The 15,248-nt window shown below is 36.7% G+C and overlaps 6 non-coding genes across 6 annotated transcripts; 2 read left to right on the forward strand and 4 right to left on the reverse strand.

Moving 5' to 3' along the window:
• Positions 1-198: 198 nt before the first annotated feature.
• TRNAQ-UUG (transfer RNA glutamine (anticodon UUG)) lies at positions 199-270 on the reverse strand. Its single transcript has one exon. It is a non-coding gene; the product is annotated as a tRNA-Gln (tRNA).
• A 659-nt stretch (positions 271-929) lies between these two features.
• Positions 930-1,001, forward strand: TRNAQ-CUG (transfer RNA glutamine (anticodon CUG)). Its single transcript has one exon. It is a non-coding gene; the product is annotated as a tRNA-Gln (tRNA).
• Positions 1,002-1,339: 338 nt separating this feature from the next.
• Positions 1,340-1,456, reverse strand: TRNAL-CAA (transfer RNA leucine (anticodon CAA)). The gene is made up of 2 exons: positions 1,419-1,456; positions 1,340-1,385 (listed from the first exon to the last, which is right to left on the reverse strand). It is a non-coding gene; the product is annotated as a tRNA-Leu (tRNA).
• Positions 1,457-5,489: 4,033 nt separating this feature from the next.
• On the reverse strand, positions 5,490-5,561 carry TRNAQ-UUG (transfer RNA glutamine (anticodon UUG)). The gene has a single exon. It is a non-coding gene; the product is annotated as a tRNA-Gln (tRNA).
• A 659-nt stretch (positions 5,562-6,220) lies between these two features.
• On the forward strand, positions 6,221-6,292 carry TRNAQ-CUG (transfer RNA glutamine (anticodon CUG)). Its single transcript has one exon. It is a non-coding gene; the product is annotated as a tRNA-Gln (tRNA).
• A 338-nt stretch (positions 6,293-6,630) lies between these two features.
• On the reverse strand, positions 6,631-6,747 carry TRNAL-CAA (transfer RNA leucine (anticodon CAA)). Its single transcript has 2 exons — positions 6,710-6,747; positions 6,631-6,676 (listed from the first exon to the last, which is right to left on the reverse strand). It is a non-coding gene; the product is annotated as a tRNA-Leu (tRNA).
• Positions 6,748-15,248: the final 8,501 nt, after the last annotated feature.

The following is a 15,248-nucleotide window of genomic DNA, read 5'->3' on the forward strand; positions in this document are numbered from 1 at the left end:
TCATAATGAACAGTTTTGATTGCGTGCAATACGGTTGACATAGAGACAGACAGGCACTGTACGCTATCCTGCAGCAGGTTTTTCTGCATATGTTGCAAATGCCGCTTGTAAATGGCCAAAAAATTCCGGAAAATTCAAAACACGTTCAAGACGTCATAATCGCATAGGGCACGAGCTTCGACGACAGAAAAAGACAAAAGGTCTCACCGAGATTCGAACTCGGATCGCTTGATTCAAAGTCCAGAGTGCTTACCGTTACACCATGAGACCTCCGCACGAGGCACTTCTCAAAAGACTATTTAAAAGCCAATCAGCGTGCCAACAGACATTATTGCATGCAACGGAAATTTGAGCGTCGCAAAAGACTTATCGTCATCTGCGCAGGACGAAACAATCTCGCCTTTCTTCGCGTTATCTAATTTGATGGGCGTCGTTCAACGATTCGGCTGAAGTATTTTCGATCTCATGCTGTCTTTCGCTGCGGAAATCGCCGACTAACAATTGCATTGCACGATTTCGTGCAATCCAAGCGTCAGTTGGTGACAGTATCGTGCCTCTGTCGTGACCGCTTCCGATAAAAACACGTAGTACGCTCGAAACGAATAAATGATTCGATTATTTACACACCGATCGGACAGCCATCGACAATTTACTATTTATTTGCTAAACGGTCAATTTACGGTCTACATGACGAAACGAAACACGTTTCTTAAATTCTTTTTCACCCCGTTCAATGACAGTAACCTTCATTCTCTTCGCGACAGCATTCTTCTGACAGATTTGTGGCAACAGCTTCGCTTTTTAACGGAAAGTGCAGACGGAGAAATTTCCATTATCGGCAACAACAGATGCGGCGATATCTTTACGCGATAGTCGATAAGGCAATCTGCAATGCATTAAGGTGATATGCGACATGCGGGTCTGTGTGAGGTCCCATGGTGTAATGGTTAGCACTCTGGACTCTGAATCCAGTGATCCGAGTTCAAATCTCGGTGGGGCCTTTTTTTCTTCTTCGCCCCTGTCATCGTTTGTGCAAATGAAGGCAACAGCGACAGTAGAATTCGGAAACTTCTTTTGCTTTGAATTTAGAACAATAACTCTGCTTCGCGCGTGTGTGCGAAGCAGAGTTTCTGTTTGAGGCTTATAAATGTTTCAATAACTTTATTCTACTTTTGCCATGGCCTCAAAACGGAATTCAACATGTTGCACGCTTCTGACCAAATTATCATTAAAATTTCGAACCAAATGAATTACAAAATGTCTTCCAGGCGCTGAATCCAACTTCACACTAAAATAGACATTTTCGATCGACCGTACATAAAAATAGAAAAAAAGTACATGTCAGGAGTGGGATTCGAACCCACGCCCACTATCGTGGACCAGAATACACGGTCCTGCGTTATACAGGAAGAGTCTATCTTGAGTCTGGCGCCTTAGACCGCTCGGCCATCCTGACGTTAGTCACGGATCCCGATTGATGCCTAATCAATGGTGAATGTTCAATTCTCGTTACATTCAAGTAGTTTTATGACAGGCCAACGTTTAACTAACTAAATGATAAATGATGATTAGATTGCAATTGTTTAGATTAGAAATTCTCGCGTACGGAATTTCGAAAAAGTTATAACATGTTTTCTCTTACCAGAAATGAAATATCCTCTGACTGAGTGATGACGTCTACGTTAAATTACGAGTCGATTTTCCATTTTGACACCAGAGTATTGGAATTTCTTTCCTGTCTCTCAATGCAGTGGTCTTCAACTCTCAATCCGTAGATCAAATGGTACGGGTCCGCCCAAGGAACATTAAATTATTTCCATTTTATTTACTGTGGTGTATTTCTCTAGGGTTTGTGCGACATTCAATAAACAAGAAATTAACCCGGAGCTGAAAGACGTCACCTAAACCCGTGAGTTAAAATATTAAATTACTTTATATTCGTGTTTTGGTGTAACTGTCTTTTATTTTAAAGGCATGTCTAAATACAATTAAATTAAAATTATTAAATCAAAACAATTTAAAATATAAACAATCAACGTCCCGCCTCAGCGGGCCGCGGTAAAATTATCAAACGTTGATCGGTCCGAGGCGATAAAAAGGTTGGGGACCGCTGTCTTAATGTACAAACTGTTCGTCATTATTATTTGTTTATTTAATAATTTTCGGAATTCGTTTATGATAAACATCTGTATCCAATGAAATGAGTGACGAGTCAATTCTTTTTCCTATATCCTGAATGTTAATAAGTAAAGTTGTTTTGTGCTATGTTCTAAACATATATTGAATAAACGTGAGAAAATGATACGAAACGTGTCGGAGAACAAAAACATTGCATCGTCCCGCCGAATAAATTCATGTCATTTATTTTTAAAAAATTATAGTTTTCATTTAATTCGTTACCTTGTGTATAATTTCTGTTTCTTCGGCTGTTATTACCGAGGGAAAGTATCCGGCGGTCCGGGAAAATGACCCTCTCAGATTTTTATATTTTTGCACTCAAGACACCGTGAAACGTCGCGAAATGAAATATACTTGTATATATATATTTATATATTTGGGGTAATTTCAATATGTATAGATATTAGTTTATGTGCGAGGGGACACGAATTTGTTCACTCTATTTGAACCTTAATAACGCCTGTGACTTTAGTCGAAAATTCCTGAAATTTTGCAGGGAGGTTTGTTTGTTTATTCAGGGCCTTGATGTCATCAAATCTTGGTAGTTAGAGGTAGGTCGATGGGTGAGGAAATGTGTAACTCCAGTAGAATTAGCACTAATAACGGTCATACTCGTTATTAGAATTTCGATCTTCTTTAACTATAAAACTCATTCCTACTCTGAAAATTAAGCTCTATAATAGTTTAAAAATATTTTATTTTGAAAACTTATATATGATAAGAGATGGCGCCACTAAAATTTTAAATGTGACTGGAGAAAGTGCAGCTACTCGTTGTTGGTTTATTCTTTGTGTAAAAATATAAATAATAAAAATTTGAATAAATATAAATATTCGATTTTATATTGTAAACTTCAAAAGCACATTGAACATCTACAGTGTATTGTTATATTATCGCAGTAATTATTAAAAAAACAAATTATATTTTGAAAAATGGTCATTATTTTACATTTCTAGATAATATGGGCATTGTTACACTTTTACTCAAAAGAACATTTTTTAAATTCCCACCATTTACATTTGTATCCACTAAGGGGCGCTTCGAACGATTTTCATTTACACGCGCCAATCTTTACCGATAATATCGACCCCGCGTTGATCCGATCGATCTGCTAATATTTTACGTAGATTATAGAACATGACAAGTATTTATAAACATAGAAAAATCCGAGTATCGTTTACTAGATCACGTGATGGCTTATTTGCAGGGGCGTAGCAGTCGAAAATGGCGCCTAGGGCACGCATTAAAGTTGCGCCCCTTCGTAAATTATTTTAATATAAAAAACAGATGCACTAAATAAAACCGTCCGTTTGGCCAACTCCCCTTTTCCCACCAAAACTTTAAGCTTTTATACGGATTGAAGTTAAGTTTGATTAATTAACCAATTAGTGCTACCTAGCTCTGTCGTAGGTCTGGCTATGGTCCGATGATCCTCGGCCAATCAGCGATCGTGGATTCAAAACTACTGGTCGTTTTCCAACCGACTTCTGCAGCGTCGACTAATTTGAAATAAAATAAAAAAAAACAAGAAAAGGCGGGAATCGTACGTCCAGACGATTCTATCTCGACACTGACAATTAGGTAACAAATCAAGTAGCTTCAATAACTCTCGCTCGCTCGGGATTATTCAAATCAGAATCACAGATCACATGTAAACAAAATAAACAACTGCGCGAGAAGTGTCGAATTCGAACGAGCAAGTGCACTCATTTCCCTTCGCTCATTCGCAAAGCGCGTAAGTCGCGGACGAGATTGTTTGATATGAATTGGTTTATTTTGATTTTTGAATTTAATAATTGGCGATTTTGCGCGTCTCCCTTTGAAAGGCGCCCGGGGCACGTGCCCCACTTGCTCCACCCTAGCTACGCCACTGCCTATTTGTTGTTTGCGGTTTTGGCACGTGGAAAAGTTTCGTACCTTTAAAGATTTCAAGGCCGAATTTTACTAGTGTATAGCCTTTGAATACGTACTCACATAAGAACGAACTATATGATACTGATCAGAAACTTGTTTGTTTGTTTAGTTATGGCAACGCAACACTTGGGCGATCTGCCTAGGGAAATGCCTACCGAAAACTCTTTTTAAAAGAAACTGGGCCCTATCTACAGACGTGGAGAAAACCCGGAAAACTGCACGTGGCCGGGCGTCCACGTCCGAACGAGGTGCGAATCCACGACCGAAGTCCCAGTGTTCAGGGAACAAAGACCACTTGGCCACTGGTAAGCTCTGCAAGCAGGAACTAAAGAACTAAATTGAACTAAAAAACTAAAAATGTGAGCAGTTGTAAACTAGTTCACTCCGGTAACTTGAGAGAATCTTCTCGAACTGTTGTTTCTATATTGTTGTTGGGCTGCAATTTGAAACCATTGTAGATCTATAAAAGCCCACCGTCATCCGCCTTTCTGGCCTTCCTTATTCTCGAGAACGCAGTTAGATAGATGAAAGTCGAGATCAGATATAAAAAGATTAGGGGGCGGGAGGCCACGATTAACTATATATGAACCTGCGATGAAAGCCAGAAATCACTTTATTTCAATTCAAATCTATTTTTTTGAAAAGAGTTAAATAGATGACAGGCACGACTCTGTTGATAACGGAAAAGTATTATGTACCGGGGCGAGACACTACAGAACTGATTTGAGATTCAGAAGATCTATTCTAATTTAAATAAATTAAAAATTTTCGCCCGGCATTGTGACCGTGTCACCATCAATAATTGCTGGTTATTTTTTTAATTGCAACTCTAAGAATTTTGAAAACAAATGGCTTATAAATAAATAATATATATTTTTTTTCTCGTTTCTGTGCTGGTGATTTAAATATTTCTTCTACAAGAACTTACGATATTTGTCTTTCATGTGAACGAAACTTACAGATTTTTAATGTTTTTGCTTAACACGCCAACTGTAATTAAAATTACGAATCATCATCAGCATTAAAATCGAATAAATTCGCTACATTAAACTTTACGCGATTTTAACACTTATTTGATATGTACACGAAAAAAAGAAAGTATAAAACGTTTTTCTATTTTGGCAGCGACTACAACGATAAGGCTAGATATTTATTGGTCAAAAGTTCTTGGCTATTGTAACACGATTACACAATAAATATCATAATGAACAGTTTTGATTGCGTGCAATACGGTTGACATAGAGACAGACAGGCACTGTACGCTATCCTGCAGCAGGTTTTTCTGCATATGTTGCAAATGCCGCTTGTAAATGGCCAAAAAATTCCGGAAAATTCAAAACACGTTCAAGACGTCATAATCGCATAGGGCACGAGCTTCGACGACAGAAAAAGACAAAAGGTCTCACCGAGATTCGAACTCGGATCGCTGGATTCAAAGTCCAGAGTGCTTACCGTTACACCATGAGACCTCCGCACGAGGCACTTCTCAAAAGACTATTTAAAAGCCAATCAGCGTGCCAACAGACATTATTGCATGCAACGGAAATTTGAGCGTCGCAAAAGACTTATCGTCATCTGCGCAGGACGAAACAATCTCGCCTTTCTTCGCGTTATCTAATTTGATGGGCGTCGTTCAACGATTCGGCTGAAGTATTTTCGATCTCATGCTGTCTTTCGCTGCGGAAATCGCCGACTAACAATTGCATTGCACGATTTCGTGCAATCCAAGCGTCAGTTGGTGACAGTATCGTGCCTCTGTCGTGACCGCTTCCGATAAAAACACGTAGTACGCTCGAAACGAATAAATGATTCGATTATTTACACACCGATCGGACAGCCATCGACAATTTACTATTTATTTGCTAAACGGTCAATTTACGGTCTACATGACGAAACGAAACACGTTTCTTAAATTCTTTTTCACCCCGTTCAATGACAGTAACCTTCATTCTCTTCGCGACAGCATTCTTCTGACAGATTTGTGGCAACAGCTTCGCTTTTTAACGGAAAGTGCAGACGGAGAAATTTCCATTATCGGCAACAACAGATGCGGCGATATCTTTACGCGATAGTCGATAAGGCAATCTGCAATGCATTAAGGTGATATGCGACATGCGGGTCTGTGTGAGGTCCCATGGTGTAATGGTTAGCACTCTGGACTCTGAATCCAGTGATCCGAGTTCAAATCTCGGTGGGGCCTTTTTTTCTTCTTCGCCCCTGTCATCGTTTGTGCAAATGAAGGCAACAGCGACAGTAGAATTCGGAAACTTCTTTTGCTTTGAATTTAGAACAATAACTCTGCTTCGCGCGTGTGTGCGAAGCAGAGTTTCTGTTTGAGGCTTATAAATGTTTCAATAACTTTATTCTACTTTTGCCATGGCCTCAAAACGGAATTCAACATGTTGCACGCTTCTGACCAAATTATCATTAAAATTTCGAACCAAATGAATTACAAAATGTCTTCCAGGCGCTGAATCCAACTTCACACTAAAATAGACATTTTCGATCGACCGTACATAAAAATAGAAAAAAAGTACATGTCAGGAGTGGGATTCGAACCCACGCCCACTATCGTGGACCAGAATACACGGTCCTGCGTTATACAGGAAGAGTCTATCTTGAGTCTGGCGCCTTAGACCGCTCGGCCATCCTGACGTTAGTCACGGATCCCGATTGATGCCTAATCAATGGTGAATGTTCAATTCTCGTTACATTCAAGCAGTTTTATGACAGGCCAACGTTTAACTAACTAAATGATAAATGATGATTAGATTGCAATTGTTTAGATTAGAAATTCTCGCGTACGGAATTTCGAAAAAGTTATAACATGTTTTCTCTTACCAGAAATGAAATATCCTCTGACTGAGTGATGACGTCTACGTTAAATTACGAGTCGATTTTCCATTTTGACACCAGAGTATTGGAATTTCTTTCCTGTCTCTCAATGCAGTGGTCTTCAACTCTCAATCCGTAGATCAAATGGTACGGGTCCGCCCAAGGAACATTAAATTATTTCCATTTTATTTACTGTGGTGTATTTCTCTAGGGTTTGTGCGACATTCAATAAACAAGAAATTAACCCGGAGCTGAAAGACGTCACCTAAACCCGTGAGTTAAAATATTAAATTACTTTATATTCGTGTTTTGGTGTAACTGTCTTTTATTTTAAAGGCATGTCTAAATACAATTAAATTAAAATTATTAAATCAAAACAATTTAAAATATAAACAATCAACGTCCCGCCTCAGCGGGCCGCGGTAAAATTATCAAACGTTGATCGGTCCGAGGCGATAAAAAGGTTGGGGACCGCTGTCTTAATGTACAAACTGTTCGTCATTATTATTTGTTTATTTAATAATTTTCGGAATTCGTTTATGATAAACATCTGTATCCAATGAAATGAGTGACGAGTCAATTCTTTTTCCTATATCCTGAATGTTAATAAGTAAAGTTGTTTTGTGCTATGTTCTAAACATATATTGAATAAACGTGAGAAAATGATACGAAACGTGTCGGAGAACAAAAACATTGCATCGTCCCGCCGAATAAATTCATGTCATTTATTTTTAAAAAATTATAGTTTTCATTTAATTCGTTACCTTGTGTATAATTTCTGTTTCTTCGGCTGTTATTACCGAGGGAAAGTATCCGGCGGTCCGGGAAAATGACCCTCTCAGATTTTTATATTTTTGCACTCAAGACACCGTGAAACGTCGCGAAATGAAATATACTTGTATATATATATTTATATATTTGGGGTAATTTCAATATGTATAGATATTAGTTTATGTGCGAGGGGACACGAATTTGTTCACTCTATTTGAACCTTAATAACGCCTGTGACTTTAGTCGAAAATTCCTGAAATTTTGCAGGGAGGTTTGTTTGTTTATTCAGGGCCTTGATGTCATCAAATCTTGGTAGTTAGAGGTAGGTCGATGGGTGAGGAAATGTGTAACTCCAGTAGAATTAGCACTAATAACGGTCATACTCGTTATTAGAATTTCGATCTTCTTTAACTATAAAACTCATTCCTACTCTGAAAATTAAGCTCTATAATAGTTTAAAAATATTTTATTTTGAAAACTTATATATGATAAGAGATGGCGCCACTAAAATTTTAAATGTGACTGGAGAAAGTGCAGCTACTCGTTGTTGGTTTATTCTTTGTGTAAAAATATAAATAATAAAAATTTGAATAAATATAAATATTCGATTTTATATTGTAAACTTCAAAAGCACATTGAACGTCTACAGTGTATAGTTATATTATCGCAGTAATTATTAAAAAAACAAATTATATTTTGAAAAATGGTCATTATTTTACATTTCTAGATAATATGGGCATTGTTACACTTTTACTCAAAAGAACATTTTTTAAATTCCCACCATTTACATTTGTATCCACTAAGGGGCGCTTCGAACGATTTTCATTTACACGCGCCAATCTTTACCGATAATATCGACCCCGCGTTGATCCGATCGATCTGCTAATATTTTACGTAGATTATAGAACATGACAAGTATTTATAAACATAGAAAAATCCGAGTATCGTTTACTAGATCACGTGATGGCTTATTTGCAGGGGCGTAGCAGTCGAAAATGGCGCCTAGGGCACGCATTAAAGTTGCGCCCCTTCGTAAATTATTTTAATATAAAAAACAGATGCACTAAATAAAACCGTCCGTTTGGCCAACTCCCCTTTTCCCACCAAAACTTTAAGCTTTTATACGGATTGAAGTTAAGTTTGATTAATTAACCAATTAGTGCTACCTAGCTCTGTCGTAGGTCTGGCTATGGTCCGATGATCCTCGGCCAATCAGCGATCGTGGATTCAAAACTACTGGTCGTTTTCCAACCGACTTCTGCAGCGTCGACTAATTTGAAATAAAATAAAAAAAAACAAGAAAAGGCGGGAATCGTACGTCCAGACGATTCTATCTCGACACTGACAATTAGGTAACAAATCAAGTAGCTTCAATAACTCTCGCTCGCTCGGGATTATTCAAATCAGAATCACAGATCACATGTAAACAAAATAAACAACTGCGCGAGAAGTGTCGAATTCGAACGAGCAAGTGCACTCATTTCCCTTCGCTCATTCGCAAAGCGCGTAAGTCGCGGACGAGATTGTTTGATATGAATTGGTTTATTTTGATTTTTGAATTTAATAATTGGCGATTTTGCGCGTCTCCCTTTGAAAGGCGCCCGGGGCACGTGCCCCACTTGCTCCACCCTAGCTACGCCACTGCCTATTTGTTGTTTGCGGTTTTGGCACGTGGAAAAGTTTCGTACCTTTAAAGATTTCAAGGCCGAATTTTACTAGTGTATAGCCTTTGAATACGTACTCACATAAGAACGAACTATATGATACTGATCAGAAACTTGTTTGTTTGTTTAGTTATGGCAACGCAACACTTGGGCGATCTGCCTAGGGAAATGCCTACCGAAAACTCTTTTTAAAAGAAACTGGGCCCTATCTACAGACGTGGAGAAAACCCGGAAAACTGCACGTGGCCGGGCGTCCACGTCCGAACGAGGTGCGAATCCACGACCGAAGTCCCAGTGTTCAGGGAACAAAGACCACTTGGCCATGAAACGTGAAGCTTAAAAGAATGTAATTGAGTAGAAAACAAATAGTCTTGGATACGTGTTCGTCTATAAATAAATTACTAATTTGAAATATTGTTTCTATTAATTCGGCAAAAATAATATTCTCTGGGTATGAATAGTTCATTTATCGAACTCAGAGTGTAATATTATTCCTGTTTAAATTTTATAGTAGGTTCTCATACTGTTAATATATACTTTTTATATTAATAAGTAGTATTTTATTATCTTTTAGTGTGTTAATGTTCATAAATATATCATCATTTAAAGTATATAGAATGCAGTATATAGAAATAAATACCGATTGATCGATACATTATCTGTTAGCGAAATTATTACGCTTAAATACAGATTGATGTAACATTAATTAGCGAATATTTGGAGAAAACGATAATCTGATAACTGAGTAATCTGTTAGCACAATAAAAGAAGTCAATGATATCCAAAGATGATCACGATCAGGCTGATAAGAGTCGTAAGAAATGTCCAGATGTCCAAACATACTAACAAGACTGCAGCCAAGAAGAGGTAAGAATGGTGCTGGAACCAGCAATGGGTGGCAATGGTGAAAGTTCAACTTAGCTTTCGCTTAGTTCGACTTCTACCATTGCCACCTGAAAAGAAAAATATTTGAATTTTAACAAAAAAGCATGCATATTAAAATAATTCAGCTTTAAAATTAATGAAATTATATAATTTAATTTATTATTAATATATTTTTTTAAATTGAAATTTGCTTTTGTTTGCTAATTAAAAGATGTAAGCAGTTATTTAACAGTTCTTGACAGTCCTGTAGATCAGTGGTTTTCCAACTGCAGATTACTGATACTCCATGAAGACATACATAGTCCTTTACAAACCATTGCTCAGTAGAAAGTTTTTGTAAAATTGTTCTCATAATTTATATGCTTTTCATTAATGTAGACAGAGGCTTACCTAATTATATACCTATACACTTACATGCATATATTGTTGCTCTACAGAAGTGAGAAAACACCAAAAGTGCTCTGTCACTAACGAAACTAGCGGCATCTCGTGGTAAAAACCAGAACTACGGCTACGGAATCGTTCTGTAATTAGACGCCATTTTGAGATCGAAGGTTCGGAAGATCAGATGGTAAGTTGGAATGCGATAAGATAATTAGTCCCATTATGCATTAGCCTTTATAGTACAAGATGGCGACTTACCCGCACTTTTAAATTATATAGTTTAATTAATCAAGCGTTAAGCTTAATTTCAGCCCAAAAATCCGTCATTCATATTTTTCGATAAAAATGCCAGGCTTGATTATGTCTTGTGTACATATATAATGTGTGTTTCTTCTCGAACGTCGATTGAATTGAACGTTTAATAAAGACAGAAAAGATTTTCTTCAGTTTCTTGTCTTTTCTATAATTTAAAAATTCGATTTAGCGATTAACAAACGGAATGGCTATTTTCGGAATTATTTGAATTTTTAGAGTTCTTAGCGATTTTTCATAGCCGACAGTTGACACTGGTGAAGCGAAAATTATTAAATTGTGTGAATCGATAAATATTACGGAAAACGACGTTGTCCGTTACAAGACAAAGTCCATTAAGTTTACATAGAACTTTGTTAACTTCAGTTTCATCAACACTCAATTTTTTGCTGATTTTAAAATTCGTTTATTTTTACAAACGTTTTCAACCTATTTATATAGGCCATCGTCAGGTTTACTATAAATGTTCCAATATGGAACGTATTGGAACGTATTTTTTAAATGTTTTCGAACATTTAAAAAAAAATTGATAGAAGTGTGTATATTAAATAAATAAACAAATAAATAAACAAACATAGTAAACAAAGCTAACTATGAAGAAACATGATTTAAGGGTTTTTGTTCAATTATTCATATGTTTTCACGCTGTTGGAAGCGCATTAGCATTCCTAGCATTTAGGCAACGGTCTTTCATTTTACTTTTATAAATTTCCAGCTTTTCCATCGCCAACGCAATGGATGGAGAGTGCACCGTTTTAATGACTTTCGCCTCTTCCCATTTTACATCCGCTCTTGCAGTCAACCATAATCGCTACTATCGTATTGTGTCCTTTTTTTCAACGTTGTATCTATGCTTTCGCAGACGTACCGCCAGGTTTCTTCTAGTCACACCCACATAATCTTTTTCGATTCCTAATTGTTGATTTTCAAATGATATTTTATATACTCCAGCTTTCTCTTCCTTTTTTACTCCATCTTTATCGTTCCGCAGTAAGCTATAGATATTGGGTACTCTTTTATAGACCATTCTCGAATTTTTATAAGAAACTAACTTATTCGCCACACCTCCTAAATGCCTATTGTATGTGAATTTGTTAATTCCTTCTGAGCTATTATCTTTTTTTGCCTTTATTTTCTGTTACCTTTGACCAGCCCTTCAATTGTTGCGGTTTTGTAACCCAAAGTTTTGCAAGACTTTTAATTTTATTAATCTTTTTGAGACGGCCCTGCACGTTGATACAACATAAAAATGCTCTTCTGATAAGTGCTTTAAATGCTGATAATTTATATTTATACGAGTCGTTGGACCAAGATGGCATGTAGAGAGGAGCATGTGTGGGTTTTAGATACACACCCGTGTTTATATTTCCTTGTTTAAATCTTGTATCAATGTCCAAAAAATGAAGATGAGTATAGCTTTTTTGTTCTAGTTTTAGTTTTAAACCAAGATCATTATTATTGATTGCAAGTAAAAATTCTTGAATTTGTCGGTTATTATTTCAAATTATAAAAATGTCATCGACATATCGTTTGTAAATTATAATGTCCTCGACGAAATCTTTGACGATGTCTTTTTCCAGCTCACGTAGCACTAGTTCGCACAGGAGTCCTGATAGAACTTTCCATTGGGACACCTTTCTTTTGTTTGCATGTCATCTCGCTGAATCTAAAAAAAAGGATTGGTAGCGCATCAAGTCTGCTAGATTCAGCAGGGTGACATTGATTGAAAAGTTGAATATTTTATTAGAAAATCTTGATTATCAGCAAATTTTATTCATGTTTTTCTTTCTCTGTTTTACAGGAAAATGAGTGATGGCTGGCGAAACTGTGAAACGAAATTTGCATCTGCCTCCGAGTATCAGCCCCGCGATCGTTGCCAAACTCATCATTCAGATTTTAGAATGTAAGAGATCATCCTGTAAATGTGAAACCAGCAAAGAAATATTGCATTTTGCAATGAAAATACTTCTGAGCGAAGACGACTCTTCTCTTTATTCGGACCATAATTTTCGAACGATCACCAAATTTTTTTCGTGCGCAGGCACGAAGAACGTTGCCACACAAACAAGAAGTTGGAAACGTAATTCTTGTACCATTCAGACTGACTTAGAAACTGTGATACCAAAGAAATCTATTTCTGTACATACCGAAAAGACTCGATTCAAGCTCCTTCAGAGCAAAATCAAACAGCGAATTTCGAATGGTTCTACAAAATCAGTTTCCACGCAAGCTAATTTATTAGAATTTGTAAATGTTGCTAATGAAAAAATTATCGAAAACATATCCAAACTGCAAGATGATAAGCAAACTGCAAGTCACGAAGTGAAAGCAAAAATGCTAGACGAAGAGTTCTACGTAGTTAATTTTAACAAAAAAAATCTGTGTAAAGATTTACGACTTAAGGGGGAAAATTGCCTTTATAACAGTAGCAACAGCAATAGTAATGTTTTGGCAGCAACGAATAAATCGAGCAGAGTCACAATTACAGAAGGAATGCCATTACAAGAAATCTCTTCAGAAGCTCAAAAGATTCAATATCTCGACGAATGTTTTTGCAACTGGGCACCTAGACAATCTTGTCCGAGTGATCCGAGAATTAAGCTTCAGTGTGGAAACGTGAATTTAGATTATCGAAATCCGAAAAGGGACATCTCTTCACAATAATGCAGAATTACCTCTTAAGAAACAGAAAATCGACTATTATCCAATGGAGAACGAACTATTTTCGAGTAGAAAAGCCGAAGAAATTCGAACGCCTCAGAGCGCCACTCCAGAATACTCGACTGCAAGTATCGAAAGTATGTACGATTCTATAAAACTCCAAGAAAATAATATCAATAGAAAATTGGAGAAAAACTCGTGTTTTTACGAGACTGTTTCAGAAGCTAGTTACGCTTACAACGAAAAGACGAATCATATACTAAGCAACAAAGTTTTTGATTCGACAGAGCGCCAGAATCTGAAGCTCTCTCCTGAACGTTTTAATAGTCCACCAGTCTCTACAATAAGTTCTATACCCCTCAATCAACAATCAGAAAATTTAAATAAATTTAAGGAGTTTGATTCTAAATGTTCAAATTTTCACAAAAACGAAAGTTCTTTCAATGAAACAGCATTCTCTTTAAAAGAAGCTAACTTTATAAATGTCGAGAATGGTGAAAAGACTCAATCCATGCTGCCATACATAATGGAATATTGCGTTAATTTGTGCAAATTAGATAAAAACACAGCAAAAGTCCAGAAAGAAGTTACCAAAGATGCCAGTTCTGATGATTATTCGCAACGTGGCATCTATTTAAATGAAAAGCACGAATCTGAGCAAACTTTACAAAAGGAATGCAGTCCGAAAGATGTAAACAAAGTTTCGTATCAGAAACCCAACAATCTTAATTGCAAAAGAAATTCTCACGATTTTGGAATATCAGAACACAACGTTCTGGATAAAGAAAGCATCGAAGTGTACTCACCAACTGACGAACTGAGTATGTGTAGCGACATGGAAGTGTCGTATACTCCACCGGTCCATCCGTCATCGCCGGATAGACCACCTTTATTGAACTTAAATTTTGATAAAAATGCTGCCGCTGATGCTGAAAAGCATCAGCGGCACTCTACGGTCTCGAGTAAAGAATTACACAATTTTGATAAAATTTCTGAATATACCACTCAAGATATCATCGAATCTGCAAATGCGAAACCGGATCAACAGAAAGAATCCGAAATGATTCAGAATTACGCGTTTATGAACAACTGGATGAAGACGGTAGCGAGATGTCTACAATGCACTACCAGACATTTTACCTGTTTTACTCAAGCAATTACTTATCGGAAACCTTGGTGGAATGGAAATGCAGCCGGATGGCATTGACGAAGATCCGTACACTTTATAATGAGGCTCATATTTCACATTCGTGGCACACTGTGACATTTGTACAAATCATTTTACTTTGCTCAATCATTTATTGTGATATAGCTTAGATATCATCGAGATCATAAGAATTGTTAAAAGGTATCAACAAATTATTCTGTACGAAAAAATATTTAAAGAGGGGTGTACAGAAACTTTTTATATTTTGCTACATGAAGGAGTTAGAAGAATTTTATCAGACAAGAACAGGCACTCTTAGCTTCTTTATTAAAAATGTTTTTAAGAAAAATATTTCAAGAAAAATTACTTTCTGTAGTTGTAGTTTAGGAGTAATTTCACCTTCGTTCGTTTCGTTCGTTTTTGTAATCCAGTTTCTTATCCTAATGTATAGGCCTACATAACAGCAGATATTGTATTCATTTGTACTAGTCATCAAT

Source organism: Centruroides vittatus, unplaced genomic scaffold, assembly GCF_030686945.1.
Source record: "Centruroides vittatus isolate TY-2023 unplaced genomic scaffold, ASM3068694v2 contig_12, whole genome shotgun sequence".
NCBI lineage: Eukaryota > Metazoa > Arthropoda > Arachnida > Scorpiones > Buthidae > Centruroides > Centruroides vittatus.